This window comes from Leopardus geoffroyi, chromosome D1 (assembly GCF_018350155.1).
Source record: "Leopardus geoffroyi isolate Oge1 chromosome D1, O.geoffroyi_Oge1_pat1.0, whole genome shotgun sequence".
In the NCBI taxonomy this organism is placed as follows: domain Eukaryota; kingdom Metazoa; phylum Chordata; class Mammalia; order Carnivora; family Felidae; genus Leopardus; species Leopardus geoffroyi.
The window spans coordinates 8,514,936-8,533,410 of record NC_059329.1 but is presented as its reverse complement, the minus strand read 5'-3'; the positions used below and the strand labels follow the sequence as shown (position 1 = coordinate 8,533,410).

The following is an 18,475-nucleotide window of genomic DNA, read 5'->3' as shown; positions in this document are numbered from 1 at the left end:
GAGTGCCTAGAAGCAGCCTGGCAAAAAGCCACTGAAGCCTTGCTTGCCCCTCTGGGTAAGGCTTCTAAAGAACTCTGGTCCACAAGCGAAACCTGGCAGGCCACAGGCTGACTGGCAGGGGTAATGGTGGACCGCAATGACTAGCTTATTAACGTCTCATATCGGGTAAAAGCAATTGATAGTGGAAGTTGCTTTTGAACTGTTTCGGTAATGGCTGTTGTACCAGCAGCATTCTACAGACAAAACAGAACCCACAGATAAACACGTAAGAGAAGATTTATCATAGGAATGGGCTCATGTGGTTACGGAGGCCAGGAAGTCCCAGGAGCTGCTGTCCACCAGCTGGACAACCAGGAAAGCCAATGGTATAATTTAGTCGAAGTCTGAAGGGTCGCTGATGTCACTCCCAGTCCAAGGTCAAAGGCCTGAGAGCAAAGGGGCTGTTGGTGCAAGTCCTGGAGTTGAAGGCCTGGGAACCAGGAGCTCAGAAGTGTAAGAATGGGAGAAGATGGAGGTCCCTGCTCAAAAAGAGAGAATTAGCCCTTCCTTCCCCCTTCTTGTTCCATTTGGTCCCCTGACACGTTGTTTGATACCTACCCGCATTGGTGAAGGCAGATCTCTTCACTCAGTCTCTTCAATCGAATGTTAACCTCTTCCAGAAACACCTTCCCAGACATACCCCCCACAAATTTTTTTAACCTGTTATCTGGCTGTCCCTTAAACCAGTCAAACTGACACATAAAATTAAACCTCACAGATGTAAGGAAATAAGTGGCCAAGTCACAAAGTAAATAAGCCTGCACAAGAACTTTGTCATTTAAAAAAACTTTTTTTTAATGTTTTACTTATTTTTGAGGCAGAGCATGAGCCTGCTCTGGGTTGCGGGGGGGGTGGGGAGGGGTGGTGGCAGAGAGAGAGGGAGACACAGAATCCAAAGCAGGCTCCAGGCTCTGAGCTGTCAGCACAGAGCCCCATGCGGGGCTCGAACCCATGTATCGTGAGATCATGACCTGAGCTGAAGTCGGGCGCTTAACCAACTGAGCCACCCAGGTGCCCCAGTAATTTGTCATTTTAATACAGTTAACTATGCCTGGATATCACATACCACAAGTGTTGACCAAAAAAAAATTTGAAAAATATCAACGATTTTCTTTGCACTTAATAAATGCATTGTGTCGATATTCAGAGCTGAGTACACCAAATTGAGAGCAGCAGGTAGGTTGGAATTAACATTAAATTTGGACTCAGGAAACCTAGATGTTGGCCTCACACTGACACATTGAGTCATTTCATTCATTCATTCAACAACTATTTATTGAACAGGGTATAACACTCTAGACACTGTGGTAAGTGTTAGGGAACAAAATTGAAAAGAAAGTGACATTGTAGCTACATTTATAGACTTATAGGCTAATAGAGAGGACAGATACCAATTAAAAAAAATCTATGCATTAATAATACAACTGCTCTGAACTACCACAAAGAAAAGTCACAGGGAGATTGTGCCAGGGTGGCAGGTGGTCAGCACAGGCTTGATTGTGATTGAGATCTGAAGGATGCTTACGTGTCAGCTAGACAAGTGGGGCAGAGGGAACTGTATATGCAAAGTCCTAGTGGCCTGGATGGGGCAGCTGGCAGGCTCTAGGAGTTATAGGTGGTCAGCGTGGCTTGAGCCTGGAGAACAAGTGCAGACCAACGGCCAACACACAGTAGGAGATCAACAAATGGGTCGGGGGTCAGCAGGTGGAAAGGAGATGTGAGATAATCATACTTACATTTCGACAAATTAAATCTGGATTCAATACTGAGAAATAATTGTAGAAGGCACAAGCTGGCATAAGAAGACTAGTTAAGGGGCGCCTGGGTGGCGCAGTCGGTTAAGTGTCCGACTTCAGCCAGGTCACGATCTCGCGGTCCGTGAGTTCAAGCCCCGCGTCAGGCTCTGGGCTGATGGCTCAGAGCCTGGAGCCTGTTTCCGATTCTGTGTCTCCGTCTCTCTCTGCCCCTCCCCCGTTCATGCTCTGTGTCTCTCTGTCCCAAAAATAAATAAACGTTGAAAAAAAAAAAAAAAAAAAAGAAGACTAGTTAAGAGGCTACTGCTGGTCCAGAAGAGAGAACCGTTGTGTGATCAGGTCGCAAGTGGTGTAGATATGAACAATTAGACTGAGGCAAGAGGAGGTAAAAGCAATAGGGTTAGGTAACCGGTTGGGAATGGAGGAGGTGAATGAGAGGGAAGTGTTAAGGACGGCTCCCACATTTCTGGTTGAGCTAGGGAATAACGGAAACATACCAGATTCGAGCAAGACAAACTGCAAATCTTAATTTGTTTCTGCAAAATAAAAGGCAGACTTTTCTTTAGAAAAAGCCTTTTAATGTTTATTTATGAGAGAGAGACTGAGCATGCGAGGTGGGGAGAGACAGAGTCAGAGAGAGGGAGACAGAGGATCCCAAGTAGGTTCCACACAGCCAGTGCAGAGCCCGAGGTGGGGCTCAAACTCACAAACCCCTGAGATCACGACCTGAGCTGAAATCAAGGGCCGGCTGCTTAACCAACTGAGCCACTCAGGTGCCCCGAGGCAGACTTTCCTTTAAAGCACTGTCCAGACTTAAAATGGTATGAATTGGATTATGGAATTCAATCATTTTTTTCAAAATAAAGAGTGAACTAACTAGAGTGGAAATTCTGTATAGGTAAATATATTAGCTATCTATTGTTATCTATTGTTAAAAAAAAAATTACCCAAACCTCAGCGACCTAAAACAACACTTATTATCTCACAACTTGTGTGGGTCAAGGAGTCAGCAGCAGCTGAGCCGGGTAGTTCTGGCTTAGGGTCTCTCAGGTGGTGGCCTTCGGGTTCTGGCCATGGGCTGCAGTCATCTGATGGCTTGCCTGGGGCTGGAGGGCTTATCTGCTTCTGTGGCGGCTCACTCACATGGCTGTGAGAAGAAGGCCTCAAGTCCTGACTAGCTCTTGGCAGGAGGCCTCCGTTTCTTACCACACGGGTATCTCCATAGTTGGCCTGCGTGTGCTGGTGATGTGGCACGTGGCTTGCCCCAGAGAGAGCCAATGAGGAGGAAGCTATAGTCCCTTTTGTGATCTCGTCTCAAAAGTCCCCTGCCATCAATTCCATTTTTCTGTTTGTTAGAAGCAAGTCACTAAATCCAGCCCACACTCGTGGAGGAGGGGAATTAGGCCACACCTCTTAAGGGAGGACTATCAAGAAATATGCAGATGTATTTTTAAAATTTTTTAAAGTTTATTTATTTTGAGAGAGCAAGAGCATGAGTGGGGAAGGGGCAGAGAGAGAGAGAGAGAGAGAGAGAGAGAGAGAGAATCCCAAGCAGGCTCCACACTGTCAGCACAGAGCCTGACACAGGACTTGAACTCATAAACCATGAGATCATGACCTAAGCGGAAATCAAGAGTCAGATGCTTAACCGACTGAGCCAACCAGGCACCCTGGTTTGTGGATGTATTTTAAAACCACCACAGAAAAGTGTTGCCTCAGTCTAATTGTTCATCTCTAATCTTCTACACTTGCCACTACACAAAGCACTGGGCACCTTTCCTGGTTAGTAAATAACCACTGTTGTATACATTCAACTAAACTAAAATAAAACGAAAGTGTTATAAACTAGAAAACGGCTGTCTAGAATACTCAGTGCTAAAGGTCAGGGTGAATATTTACTCATTTATTTATTTATATCTCTGTAATGAGACAAGGACAGTCCAGCAAGGTACAAAGCTTATTGAATAATAAGCTGATGGATATTTGGGTCAAAAATTGTGAAACACTAGGAAGTGATTGTACGTAAATACTTTCTGCATAGGTCATAAGATACATAATGAGTTCTAGAAGTTATAAATCAAATATTTTATAGGTGAATCGGAGTTAGAGTTAAAGAATTAGAGAGCTTGAAGAAAGCTTACAGATGGTTAGTCTCATCTAGCTCCCTATTTAATAGATGAGAAAACTGGGAGTCAATACAAAGTAAAAAACATTTTTTTTCTTAGGAGCTCTCACACAGTTAGTGGGTGGAAACCACTTTTGATGGGACCGCTTCACAGTAATACCGGAGAGGGGAGTCACTGCTTTTTGAGGGTCTTTTCTAGTCCTGAAAATCCCCGACGTCTTAAGCTCTTGGAAAAGCACAAAAAGTGTCACATTCCCCTCACTTTAACCCTCTTTGCAAGCAGGTTACAGAATAGTCCACCGGATCTTTCAAGGTCACTTAGCAACTTGTTTGTAGGAATTGGGAATAAAGCCAAAGTTATGGATTCCCTCATTTAGACTCTTTCCACCCTGTTACTTCTGAAACTTTATTGTTTATCACAAACTAAACTGGCTTTTTTATTATATAAGGAGAGAGGATTAAGTAATAACTTTTACCTTGCCTTTGTTGAAGATTAATACACTCATATCTCTGAACACATGAATTATGTACTTATGTAATTTGATCTTAGGGAGAGAATAAAGGCAGGAACAGGCCTGTGGTTTCTTGAATCTTCCTTTAGATTCATTAGCCATCAAACCTCTGTTGACTGCACTGGAATTTTATAGCTTATATCAGCAATTAAGTTTGTATGGCTTACTAGGCACACAAAGCAGGTGATAAGATAGTTTTATTTACTTTGTTTTTACTGAGGGCTGTCATATTGCTGAACACATTGTGAACATGTACTTAAATATGCAAGGTAGTGGGAATAGTATGAAACATCACAGTTTATAATAGAAAATTCCCTTTTGTATCTCTATGTATAGGTATTTAAAGTAGCTGTGATTTTACATCTGTATAGCCTCTTTTTAATTAAAAATAATTTTTTTAATGTTTATTTATTTTTTGAGGGAGAGAGAGGGAAAGCATGAGCAGCAAAAGGGCAGAGAGAGAGGGAGACATAGGCTCCAGGCTCCGAGCTGTCAGCACAGAGCCCAACGTGGGGCTTGAACTCATGAACCACGAGTTCATGACCTGAGCCAAAGTTGGATGCTCAACCAACTGAGCCACCCAGGCGCCCCACATTTGTATAGCTTTTTCAAAATGGTGAATAAAAAATAAAAGCAGTGTATAAAGTTTTTTCATGGAAAAACATTTCAGTATACAATGATGGTTTAGATTAGCATCTAATATTTCATATTCAAATCCTTGAGTTGAACAAAACCACATTTTCCAAAGACACAGTTGGAAATGAAAAGCCTGTTTCAGCATGTTACTGATGTTCATCTATTTAATGAGTATTTATTGGATGTTTCATTCACCATAGTTCTTATTTCCAGTTACTGAATATATACTTATTCTTAGAGTACCCGTAGACAGTGAAAATCAGCATCTCTGTAAGTTGCCTAATTATCTTTATCTCTGAGTTCTGCATCTTTTATACTCCCTGTTTATTTTAGTGGCATCCATTGGGTACTCATTTTCACATCTCCTTTCCTCTTACTCCTCGAAGTCTATCCCCCCTCTTTTTTTTTTAAGATTTTATTTCCTCTTCTTCATCTTCGAAACCTCCTAGGGTCAGTCCATCATTCTCTAGTGCCTGGGCCTTTATAGCAAAACTGTCTGAGGTGTCCCTGATCTTATGGATCACTCTGTCACTGAACTGCTCTCCCATGTAATCCACATGGCTGCCAGTTAGTTTACTATAACACAGAGAGGATCGCATTATTCCTTTTCTTAATGCCTCGTATGGCTTCCTAGCTCCTTAAGGATGAAGGGCAAATTCTGATCTTCCCAAATGGATCTCAACTTACCTTTCTAAACCTCTAGTTGTAAACATCCTTATCTCAACATCAACCCCGTCTTGGTACTCAGTCTTCAAAGTTGATTGCCTTTCCCCACTTCTCTTAGGGAACCTCTACTCACCCCTTCAATCTTCCCTCCTCTGAGAGGCTTTCTCCTTTCTATGCAAAGTTAACTGCCCAGTGTTTCACCTGACACTGTGTCCATCCTTATTATAGCTCACATTGCACAACTGTTTGTTTGCCTTTCCCATTACTGAATCTAGAGGGCAGGAGCCTAGACTTAATCAAACTAGCAAGGGGGCTGGAGCTCAGTGTTTGTTCTAGATGGAGAAGAGGTTCCATTTACAAACCATACTTGCAAAAATGAGTTTTCTTCAAGAAGGACTTTTATATGTGCTACTGAGACAAATGCTTTGTAACTATCATTGGAATTCTAGAATTCAGAATTAGTCAATATGGTGGAGTACAGTAGGATTGTAGCATACAAGAGTTAGTAATAGATTGTAGTAGATTGGTTTTGGTCTTTCTTTTTTATGCATAGTAGGTATATAAAAATTTTTTAACTACTGGTAATATCAGAATAGTTTTCTGAAAAAAAAAATCTAGTTTCAACAACCGTATGTGAATTTTCCCCTTGACAGTATAAATGTGGGAATAAAACAAAAAAAAAAATTTCAGTTAAATCTCTCATATTTCATTAAAGATGCATATATTTGATATAAGGAACAAGGTACAACAATGGTGAGTATAGATGACATTTACAATGAAAATACCCGACGCCTAACTATCTGTCAGCTCAGTTCATTACGGTTTTCCACAGTATAGTCTCACACTTAGGAAGCAGTGGCTTTGCTGCTTTTGTGTAATTGATGACCCACATTGTAGTAGATCTCAATTTAAATAATTCTTTTTACACTGTAAAAATAAGACAGAAAATACTGAAGAATAGAATAAAGAAAAATGCCCATAGAAAACCACCCAGCCAACCCTGGATTTCAAACTTTCTCTTTTGTCCTGACCCCTTGTACTTTTGTGTGTGTGTGTGTGTGTGTGTGTGTGTGTGTGTGGGTTTAAACATACATGTAATCATACTGCTTGGATAGTTTCATAACTTGTTCCCTCCCCCTAATACTACCAAAAATTTTTCATGGTGTTAGACACATTATATAAACATTTCAAGTTACCCAAAATGTTACAGAGTATATATACTTTCAGGATATTTAGTTTCCATGTTTAATTTTTGCATCTTTTAATACTATTGTGATGTAGAGTTTATGAATAAAGGTTTTGCTCTATTCCAGATGATTTCATTCAGAAAGAATCCCAGATATGGGATTACGGGTACAAGAGGATGAACATTTTTATAGGTTGAATCACGGTGCCAAATTGCTTTCTAAACAGGCTGTTTAAGTTTACACTCCCACTCACAATGTCTGAGAGTACCCTTTTTATCTCACCAGCCTTGAATGTTATCTTTTACCTAAATATTTACTAATACTATAGCCAACTGAAATGTTACATTTTCTGGTCTGTTTGCTGTTGCCAGAGTTTAGGATAAAATCACAGCTTTGGAGTCCAACATAACTAAGGTTTGGTCATTGCTCTGCCATTTCCTGGCTGTGTTACACTGAACAAATTACTTAACTCCTTTGAGTCTCTTCAGTCACTGATTAAAAAAAAAAAAAAAAAAAGTCAATGTTAATATTGACCCCAAACACAGGGTTGTTGTAATTATTAAAAGAGATGCTCATGTAAATGCGTGTTACCCCAGTGCCTGGCACATGACAGACAATAGCGTATTATCCGTTTTCCAGTGCAAAAGTATGTTACATACTTTTTTTTGATTAGTGTACTATCCAGGAATTTACATAATACTTTGACTCTCTTTATGCATGCAACTTGATGTGGGACGCTGAGCAATTACCTGGATAAACCTTGCACCCTAGGGATAAAGTCAGGGAGTCATCTTATAGTTAAGTAAAAGCACACACCTGGTTCCCATCCTCGAGGAATTTGCAATCTGAAGATCTTTGAGTTTAACTCTAGGGGCTTTTAATTGTTCTTCAGAAAGGTCGCAGAGGGCAATGGAGGAAACTCACTGAAGCTGGGAGCTTAGCGAACTGAAGCGTGAGCTTAGTGAAAGTGATCTGGGGAGAGAGTTCCTGGAAAAAGCTACCGTCTCAGGTAAGGCAAATGCTAAGGCAGGAAGCATTGGAATTATTTGTTCCATAAAAGTTAAGTACACTCTTGAGGTTTTATTATTTGAATGTAAAGTTTGTTCATAAAGGGTAAACTACATAAAGATGGCATGCACGGCAAGCTGGACTGATGTGGTTTTGTGCACTACGGTTCAAGTATACTCAGAGCAAGTGTTACTCTTTGAATCCCAGCAGAAGACGGACAAGGATGGGAGCGTGGACACTGACCACAAGTCTGTCTAGTCCCAGCCACTAATGAAAGTGAGTGGCCTGGAGTCAGACTAGGACCACTTGTCCAACCATCTCTAATTCCAGGATGATTTAGGTTTGGCTGCTCTTTGGGGGCCCCTCGTCCAACTTTTTTCTTCTGGACCGCCTCCTTCCCAGAAATGTCGGTGGTAGGAAACATCGTCGACATCCTTGCGTGGATAAAACTCTGCACTCGCGACTGGGGCCATATCCATCGAGGTTTTGTTGGAGTTATCCGAAATAGCACGTTTTTCGAGTTGGGTAAAAACTGCCAGAGCAGTTTCAACGCTCTCGGTGGCACACATAAACCCCTCTAAGATAGGCCCCTTTCTATCTCCTGGTGGATTCTCCAGCTGAGCAGCCGAGTAACCCGCGCCCGACTCCGTCCTGGCTCGCCCCTCCGGGAAGAAGACTCCCTCCTCAGGAGGGCGATGGAAACGCCCTCGGCGAGTTTTCCGGCACCCGCGGGAGTTTCAAGTTTCCACTCCCGGGGGTGCGCCGCGAGCTTCGGCTCCAACAGCCCGCGTCCCTCCGGCTCAGTCCCGCCGGCAGGGGCTTCCCGCGGGCCTCCGCGGCCGACGCTGGCCCTGGCGCGTCCCCACCCCGCGCCGCGACCCCCGGCGACGCCGCGTGCGGCGGGCGGCGGCGAGCGCGGGGGGCGGGGCGCGGGCGGCCCTCACGGCGGCGGCGGCGGCGGCGTTGGCGCTCGGGCCGCGGCGCGAGGCCGGCCGGCCGGCAGGGGGAGGCGGGGGGCGCGGGGCAGCCCCGCCTTCCCCCCGAGGAGCCGCCGGGCGGCCATATTGCGGAGCTGTCTGCGGTGGTGGCGGCGCCTCTCGTCCCCGGCGGCCCAGCGCTCCCGCCGCCGCCTTTCCCTCCCGGCCGCCGCCGCGCAGCGCCCCGGCCACGCTCGGGGCGGGAAGGAGCCGCTCGCTCTCGGGGTAAGCCGCTGGCGCCCTCCCTTCCCCCCCCCCCCCCCCCAGTCGCTGCTCCCGGGCGGCTCCGGAGACGCTGAGGTGGCGAGAAGTTGCGGGGGCCCGCGCTGCCCGGCGGCCGCTTCGCGAGGGCCTCGCGCGCCTCTGTGTCCGCGGGCCGCGGCGCCGCCGAGCTCCCGGCCCGGCCCGCCAGGCCGCTCCCGGGGTCGGCGGCAGGCGCTGGGCGCGGCCCGAAGCCCGAGGCGGCCGCCGGGCGTTTCTGGTCGGCGCGGGCGCGCGGTCCGCCCCCGGGGTGGGCCCCGGACCCCCAGACCCCGGGCAGCGGCAGGTTCCCGCCGCCTGGGCGCGGCCCCGGCGCGGCCTGGCTCGTCCCTTCGGGGCGCCCAGAAAATACCGTGAGCCTGGGTAGAATTCTGTGTTGCAGTGCAGGATGGGGGGAATTTATTAGAACTTCTCCCCCTCCTTTCTGCCCCTCCCCCCCACCCCCACCGACCTCCAGTTTGAAAGTAAGGGTGTTGAATTACTAGAGAGAGTGCGTTGGCCCTGGCGGCAAAGGGATGCTGTGTCCTGTGCGGGGTTCGGGGCGCCGAGCCGCTCCCGGCCCCGGCCCCCGCGAGGCCAGGCCCGCCGTCCCCGGCCGCCGCGCTCTGTCTACCTGCTGCCGCGGCCGCGGCCGGCCTCGGAGCCTCGCAACTTTGTCCGGCCGCGGAGGCGGCAGCCCGGCTTGCGGTCTCGGCCCCGCTTCCCGCTTCCCGTGAACGCGCCTCCGCCTGATTTCCGGGCGAAGTCTGAAAGAGGGGCTCTGCGTTACTGCAGCTTCGGTGAAGCGCATCCCTTCCTGTGCAGAGAGGTCAGGATTCCTGCACCGTGCCCGCTATTGGGTTCTTTTCTTTTTTCCCCTAACGAGATTGAGTGAAGTCCGTTTCATCAGAGATGAGTTTAAAAATACGGTTGAGGGTTTGTACCAGACTTTTTAATGAGTCCTGTGGCCCTAAGCCTGGCATGGTGCAAATGTAAAAGGCTGAGATAATAAGGGTTTATTTGATGAAGGGGTACGGACATCGACATTGCAATCCATTGTTTACGGAGCGTACAGTTTTTAGAACACTAAATACTCTTTTATATGTCGGACGGAGCTCTGAATGAACAATTGCCCCGTTCATGTGGCAGGGTAAATAAATAATGGCTTAATCCATTTGCCAAAACAGCATTATTAGATTTGAGAGGAGATTAATATTCAGGGCTGCATTGTTTTGTGTGTGTGTGTGTGTGTGTGTGTGTGTGTGTTTTAATTTTCAGAATCCCATTGCTTTCACTTCTGTGCTTTATCTTTCAAACTAATATGACAAAAATGACAAAAGGTAGAACACCCCTTTTGAAGTTAGTAAAAAGGATCGTCACGGACTTTGGTTGTTTGCTTAATCACTTTTTTTTATGTAGGGAGGAATTTAATAAACAGGTAACATTATTGAAGAATGAATACACATGTATTGCAAATTGTAGCTTTATTTAAATGAGGCAAAATTTAATCGTGGCGTTTAGGAATGTTAAATTCTTGCTCTTGCGGAATTTACGTTGTTTTGTTCACTTCTGTGTCCCTACGCATGGAAGAGAGTGGGTAGGAGAGACTCAGAAATATTTGTAGAATAAATGCAATTAATTTCAGTGTGGGTAAAGTATGTGGGGTCTGTCCTTTTAGACATTGTCACTACTTAAATTGATGATTTTTCCTGTGGTGGTAAGAAATGACAGACTTTGCTTTTCCCTCTCTTGGTGTCAGTAGTCTCAGGGAGGGGAGCAAGGGTTGTTTCTTGTTGATTGCTTCACCACTGCCAAGAGCACAATTGGATTTTATTACTCATTTATGTGTTTGGCAGGTTGTTGAAATGAAAGTCTTGGTACGTTTTTAACTTCTGTTGTCGTTTAATATCCTCTCCATATAGTTTCATAGAGCCTGAAATGTGGAACGATGGTGGCAATCTTTGCATCCATTTTTAACTTAATGCATTTTCACTTAGGCTGCTTAAAAAATGGCAGGTTTTAACCAATATTTCCCAAAGACTAAAGCCAAAAGAAATGCGTTCTGTGAGGATTGTGAAGACTGAGCTGTGCTGGTGGAGCATGCCTGACAGGGTAGAGCCAGTATGAGTTTATGCTCCTTCTCTCAATCTGGGAACTCAAGGAAGGAACCCTTTGTTGGATAGCTTGGGCCTCCAGCTGACCAAAGGCTAGCGGATACTTCTTAACTACCCTGATATTACCCTTTTGCTACCGAATTCAGCGGAACTGGGTTGGATTGCTCTCGACTCCACCCTTAGAAGGTTATTTTTAAGCCTCCTAGTGTTGTTACTGATGGCTAAAGTGCTTCTGGGACCTTCACTCAGTCCTGTGGCCAGTGCGTACTCACCTCTTGGGTGATGCAAGTGGCCAGTCTGACCCCAGCGAAGTCCTCAGTTTGTAGCCTCTTTCACAGAATCTTGTCTTTCCTGTTCATTTATTTCTCAATATTATTTTCTACTAACCATATATTTTAAACTTTTATTTTTTAGAGAGCGTGAGTGTGAGTGAGTGGGGGAGGGGGCAGAGGGAGAGAGAGAATCTAAAGCAGGCTCCACACTCAGCTCCAAGCCCTTGACCATCATGACCTGAGCCAAAACCAGGAGTTGGACCCTCAACCGACTGAGCCACCCAGGCGCCCCTTAAACCATTTTTAAAGATGATGAAAGTAATACAGTTTATGACAAACTTAAAAAATTTACATCTTAAAAGATGTAAAAGTAAAGCTACGAGTTCTCTTCACTCCCCAGAACTACCCAACGTCTTTCCTACTCCTGTGTTTCATAGGTATTGCTGTTAGCACCTCCTTCCATGGATACAGAAAATGCCAAAACTTAGGCAAAGATAAACATAAAAATCCTTTATTTGTGATTTTATATTCTATAAAAATAAGGTTATTTTGTAAAAAACATTGAAATGGTATTTATTACTGTGTTGAAAAGATTAATGTTTCTCAGACGTTTCAAAAACATTTTTTTAATGTTTATTTTTGAGAGAGACAGAGTGTAAGCAGGGAAGGGGCAGAGAGAGAGAGAGAGAGAGGGGGAGACACAGAATTTGGAACCGGCTCCAGGCCCTGAGCTGTCAGCACAGAGCCCCGGGACTGGAACTCAGGACCCATGAGATCATGAGCTAGGCTGAAGTTGGACGCTTAACCGACTGAGCCACCCAGGCCCCTAAAATTTTTTTAATGTTTATTTTTGAGAGAGATTTGAAGCAGGCTCCGAGCTGAGAGTGGAGAGCGAAGTGTGCTTTTGTGCTTGTGCAAATTTTCTTGCTTAGTGATTGAAGATGAAGTTCACTTTTTGTTTTCTCCCTATAGTATGGCATATAATAGTGAAAAATGGTGTCCTTTAAAAAATGTGTGTCTTTGGGATACCTAGGTGGTGCAGTTGGAGAGGCATCCGACTCTTGACTTTAACTCAGATCATGGTCTCAAACTTGGTGAGTTTGAGCCCCACACTGGGCTCTGCTCTGACAACGCTGAGCCTACTTGGGATTCTCCCTCTTTCTCTGCTGTTTTCCCCTGCGCACACACACACACTCTCTCTCTCAAAATAATAAGCTTTAAAAAAAAAAATGTGTCTTTGTATTGGGAGCTGTTTGGAAAGGAAATATAGTCCATACGATTTCCTTTCCTCATTCCATTTAATACTGAAGTCTAGCTTCAGCTTCGTAGAAGAGAGGGGCTCAGTCAGGTTAGGAGTTGGATAGGGTTTTTTGGGTATTTTTTTCCCCTTTGAGTAGACAGTATATATAGAGATCCTTCCAAATTTCCTAATTTAAAATAACTTACTTTTATTTAAAAGGTAGATGTTAAAAATTTGTATATGCATAAGTTTTGTATTGTTTTTTCCTACTGTAACATCAGTTACTCTTTAATAGATTCTAAATTGGATTTTGCAGAAGTTTTATATATATAAATAAGGTAGCAATTTTTTTTTTAATTTTTTTATTTAGTATTTTGCTTCAAGCAGTCCAATGCAGATGAATAGAATGTCCATCCAGTCATGCTGGTTATTTTTCTACGTAGTTTATATACATTTGAAATAAACCGTTTTGACCGGCCAGATCTCTCCTGCTGGCCTGATTTTGTAAAGGAAGTTTTATTGGAACACAGAAATATAATTAGTTTACATAGTGTTTCTGGATACTTTTGAACTATAATGTCGGAGGCCATATATTTTGCACATCCTGAAGTATTTACTCTCTGGTCATTTACAGAAAAAGTTTCCAACCCCTGATTTAGAGAAAAAATGTCTTGTTGAAAGAATGTCTTAGGTACTGTATGGAAGGAGGTAGCACATTGTTTTGTTTTTTGCCCCATGATTATAGAATTTATAAAGTTATAGATCTTAGTAATTGGGACAGATCGTTTTTTCCAAGTTGTAGGTAGTCTGTGGGCTTTCAGAACTTTAAATGTTGCTTTCATTTGTGAAAAGTTGTTAACTAAAACTGGCTGCAGTGAAATTGTGAGGTGAACAACCTTCTTTTTCAAGGACTTCTATCACTTAAGATGCTTTGGCCACAATAACAGGAAATTCTCAAACTGGCTTAAATAATGAAGAAAATTAAGAGACTTAAGAATAGCTCAGTAATGATATCAAGGACTCACTCTCTTTACAACTTTCTGCCCTGTGGCCTTCCCCCATTGGCTTCGTCCTGAGACTGCTCTCTCCAGCATTACAGTTTGGCTGCAGCCACCTGCCATCCACACACAGCAGTTCCCAAAGAACTGGGAAGGAACACCTCTTCCAGCAGCCCCCCAGCAGATGTCTTCTTAGTGTCACCGACCAGGCTTGGGATACGTTTCTTATCTAACCCGGTTACTGGCAGGGGGAATGGGATTGCCCCTCATGTATCTAACTCTGCTCCCACTAGATTGTTTTAGTGTCTTGGGTTCTTTCTTAATCCCACCCGCCTGAACGCACACCCAAGATTGAGCTGTTGTACATAATCTAGCATGAATATGTGAGTTCATATCTTCTTGGTTACCAAATTTATTTGAATTATGAAATGAAAAGTGTTGATTCCTGCTAAAACACTTTTGAGGCAGGGTTGACAAAATGTGGTCCATGAGCCAAATCCAGCCTATGGCCTGATTTTGTAAATAAGGTTTCATTTGAACGCATCATTTGTGCACATATTATCTATGGCTGCTTTCATGCTACAAGAGCAGAATAGTTGTCACAGAGACCATATGGCCTTGCAGAATCTAAGAAGTTGATTTACCTGGCCATATAGGGAAAAAGTTGGCCAACTTTAAGATAGCATACATACATTTATACTTCTCTGCCAAATACTGTTTGTATCTGGTAAGTAACATACTGACAAAGTCACATTCTAATGGGAATACAAATGTGCTGTATTGTATAGTACAAAGTGTGTTAAATGTTTAAATGCCCTTGTGTTAATAATATTAACAGGAGTTAATTTTCAGTGCACCAGTGTTCTAAGCAGAGTTTTCTGAGATGTGAGTTGAGTATTTCTTGTTTCCTACTTTATTTTTTTTAATCTTCCTATTGTTTCTGTAATTTAATAACGTTTCAATAAGTTAACAGAGTAGGTATTGTTTGCAACTAAAAATCCTGGCTAGTACACAGAATGATGTGGGCACATGAGTGCAACAGAGGGACCCTTAGTAAAACGGAGAGAGAATGGGGATACAGGAAATCTCAGCCATGATTAATTGGATCTGGAACCCTTTGGCTTTTACTGAGTGTATGGAATGGACTAAACTTTGTTAGCCGTCATCAGGACTTCTGATAAGTAAGCCATTTGTAGATCCTAGACTTAGAAAAACTGTAAAGTTTTAGTTTGGTTATTAGCAAGGTTGGTGTGTATACTTGAACTCATTACTATCATCTAACCAACAGTCAGTATAATTATAGTTACCATTAGAAGTGTCACACTGTCTGGCCTTTAACTCTGATTTGATCATCAAATTAAATGAGATTGTTAAAAATAATCTCTTGAGTAATGTCTCGAGTAGAGACAATAGAGACAGCAGAGGTCTAAATTTGGGAGACCTAGTTGGGAGGAGTTTTGTTCTCCCATATTCATGTTTGTTGTCTTTTATTTTTTTAAATCTTTTTTTTTTTTAAGTTTGTTTACTTATTTGAGAGAGAGAGAGAGAGAGAGAGAGAGAGAGAGAGAGAGAGAATCCCGAGCAGGCTCTTCACTGTCAGCATGGAGCCCGATGGGAGGCTTGAACTCACAAACTGAGATCATGACCTGAGCCAAAATCGAGAGTCAGAAGCTTAACCAACTGAGCCACCCTGGCACCCCTTGCTGTCTCTTGTAGTATGTTGGCTTATTCGTGTGTTACTTAGCTATTTGATAATGTAAATTAGAGGAAAATATTGCCCTTGACAATAATCAACAGAAAAAGTCAAATGAATATTACATGTAAACTTAATATGCCAACAAAATTGACAACAAACTTCTGAGGCCCTACTGTGAGCCAGGCACCATTCCAGTTGAAAACAAAAATTTTTTTTTACATTTATTTATTTTTGAGAGAGAGAGAGAGAGAGACAGACAGAGTGTGAGCAGGGGAGGGGCAGAGAGAGAGGGAGACAGAATCCAGAGCAGGCTCCAGGCTCTGAGCTGTCAGTACAGAGTCCGATGTGGGGTTCGAAGCCACAAACTTTGAGAGCATGACGTGAGCCAAAGTTGGATGCTCAACTGACTGAGCCACCCAGGCGCTCCCTCCCTTCCAGTGTTGAAAAGGGAGTTTTGGGGGCGCCTAGCTGGCGCAGTCGGTTAAGCGTCCGACTTCAGCCAGGTCACGATCTCGCGGTCCGTGAGTTTGAGCCCCGCATCGGGCTCTGGGCTGACAGCTCTGAGCCTGGAGCCTGTTTCCGATTCTGTGTCTCCCTCTCTCTCTGCCCCTCCCCCGTTCATGCTCTGTCTCTCTCTGTCCCAAAAATAAATGTTGAAAAAAAAAATTAAAAAAATAAATAAATAAAAGGGAGTTTTGAATATTTTGAAATTCAAAGCTTAATGAAAGAACTTCCAGAGAGCCTTAGTGATTGCATGAGAGAATATTGTCCAATTTAAGAAACGTAATTACTTTATTCTGTTTTGAAAATAAGCTACTATAGTGTCCAGTGCTTCAAAACCTGTAAAGCCTAGAATGGTTTGTGAGAAGTCAGGTCATTTTGAGACTTGCTTTTTCCTGCTGCATAGGTGACTTAAATGAATCTGTTTGTTTTAACATTTTTAAACATGCATTATGTTACCTTTTGATGTTTTCATAAGTGTAAAATGAAACTGAATTGCATTGAGCTTTCTTAGCTTTTAGCATTTAAAATTAATCATTGCAAATGGTATTGTTTTTCTACCCACCTTGGGAACAATATAGATACGGTGTTTCCTTTAAATTTATAGGTTTATTTTTTTAAGCTTATTTTTATTATTTTGAGAGAGAGCAAGTGGTGGGGAGAGAGAGAGAGGAAGGAAGGAAGAAAGAAAGAAAAGAAAAAGAAAGAAAGAAAGAAAGAAAGAAAGAAAGAAAGAAAGAAAGAAAGAAAGAAAGAAAGAAAGAATGAATATCTCACGGAGGCTCCACGCTGTCAGCACAGAGCCCATCTCCAGGCTCAAACCCATGAGTTCATGACCTGAGCTGAAACCAAGAGTTGGATGCTTCACCAACTGAGCCACCCAGGTGCCCCCAGATTTCTTTTAGAAGAGAATCTAAATTCAGCGTAAAAGTTTGTTTTTAGTATTGTAGTTCTGCTTTGTATTTGTTCTAGGTTCTAGAAATTTGGTTTGCATTTATAGTAACATGTAAAAATTGCTCAAAAATGTTGAAGATTTCATTTCCTTGAAAATATCCTTGAACAAAAATCAGTTTCTACCTAAGCAAGTACTTATAAATACCGTATTTGGAACTGTATATCACCCTTATAGGAAATACATTTTCAAGGTGATTATACCAGTACTAATGTAACTTGTAACATCTTTAGAGATAGTCTTTTGATCTGAAAACAACGGAAGAAAGAGCTTTAGCTTCTTCTAGAAAAGCTCTGGTAATTATTTGAGACGAGCTTCTCTGGAATAATGTCAGAAAAAAGAATAGGAAAACCAGGAGAGCCCAGGACTCGAGTTTAAAAGGACCTCTGACTTGTTGACTAGCCGTATTACTTAGGGCAAGTCACTTATCTGAATCTAAATTCCTCATTAAAAGAATGAGGGATTGTGATACCTTTCTTGGGCAGAGGGAAGAAGGGTAGTTATTATGAAGGTTAGGTGATACAGGTGAAGTGGCTGAAAAATATTCTACAGGTAATTCCTTCATTCACTCCCCTTGTGCTTGTTTTGTGCCTTATTTCTTTATTTACAAAATGGAGCTGAAATTTTTTTGTCCTCTTTGCTTCACTTGAGGAATGATATGGCATTATATAGCTAAAGGTGCATTAATACTGCCATTAAATTGAGTATTAACATTGAGCTAAAAACATAATAAACATAGTTCTGTGTATATTAGAGCTTTTAAGCTTGTGAGTTTGTGAACTTGGATAGGGAAAAAAAGTTGCATATTTTTTACACGTTTTCTTGCCATTATTAATGTGGGCACCTAGTAGTATTAGCATTAACACAGACTGTTTCCATTAGAAATTGTAGATATTTTCATAATCCGTCGCTGTTGCAGAGATGTCGAAGTGACATTACTTGGAAGTTTAATCATTAGATCCGCTGGTAGACACTGTTACTTAATTTAAAAACACATATGTTACTGTATCATAAATTCGTGACTTTTGTATTTTGGTGATTGTAGTCCAGTATAGTTGGTCTTTTATGCAATGTTAATGTATCTTATTCAAATACATTTAAAAGTACTTCTATACATTAAAAGCATTTAAAAATGCTTTTCTAGGAAGGGCTTTATAGGCTTCACCAGAGGGGGACCATGCAGGGGAAAAAGAACTTTTTTTTTTTTTTTTTTTTTTCAACGTTTATTTATTTTTGGGACAGAGAGAGACAGAGCATGAACGGGGGAGGGGCAGAGAGAGAGGGAGACACAGAATCGGAAACAGGCTCCAGGCTCTGAGCCATCAGCCCAGAGCCTGACGCGGGGCTCGAACTCACGGACCGCGAGAACGTGACCTGGCTGAAGTCGGACGCTCAACCGACTGCGCCACCCAGGCGCCCCAAGAACTTTTTTATTGTAGATGTTGTTATTGTGTTCATCTGACTGCCAGAGTTACCTTATTAATTCAGTTTATACTTTTCTTTGTTATACTGCTTCCTAATCCCCCAGTAAATTGGCAGAGGAATTCTTTTGTAACTT

The 18,475-nt window shown here is 42.9% G+C and overlaps 1 protein-coding gene and 1 non-coding gene across 2 annotated transcripts in view; one reads left to right on the top strand and one right to left on the bottom strand.

Annotated features, from left to right (window-relative positions):
• On the bottom strand, positions 1–134 carry LOC123602826. Its single transcript, XR_006714594.1, has one exon. It is a non-coding gene; the product is annotated as a small nucleolar RNA SNORA52 (small nucleolar RNA).
• Positions 135–9,031: 8,897 nt separating this feature from the next.
• The window catches only part of RDX (radixin), a 95,762-nt gene continuing 86,318 nt past the window's right edge, over positions 9,032–18,475 (top strand). Inside the window, exon 1 of the mRNA XM_045482728.1 lies at positions 9,032–9,129. The gene's annotated coding sequence lies outside the window, so the exon portion shown is untranslated. The remainder of the gene's footprint in view (positions 9,130–18,475) is intronic.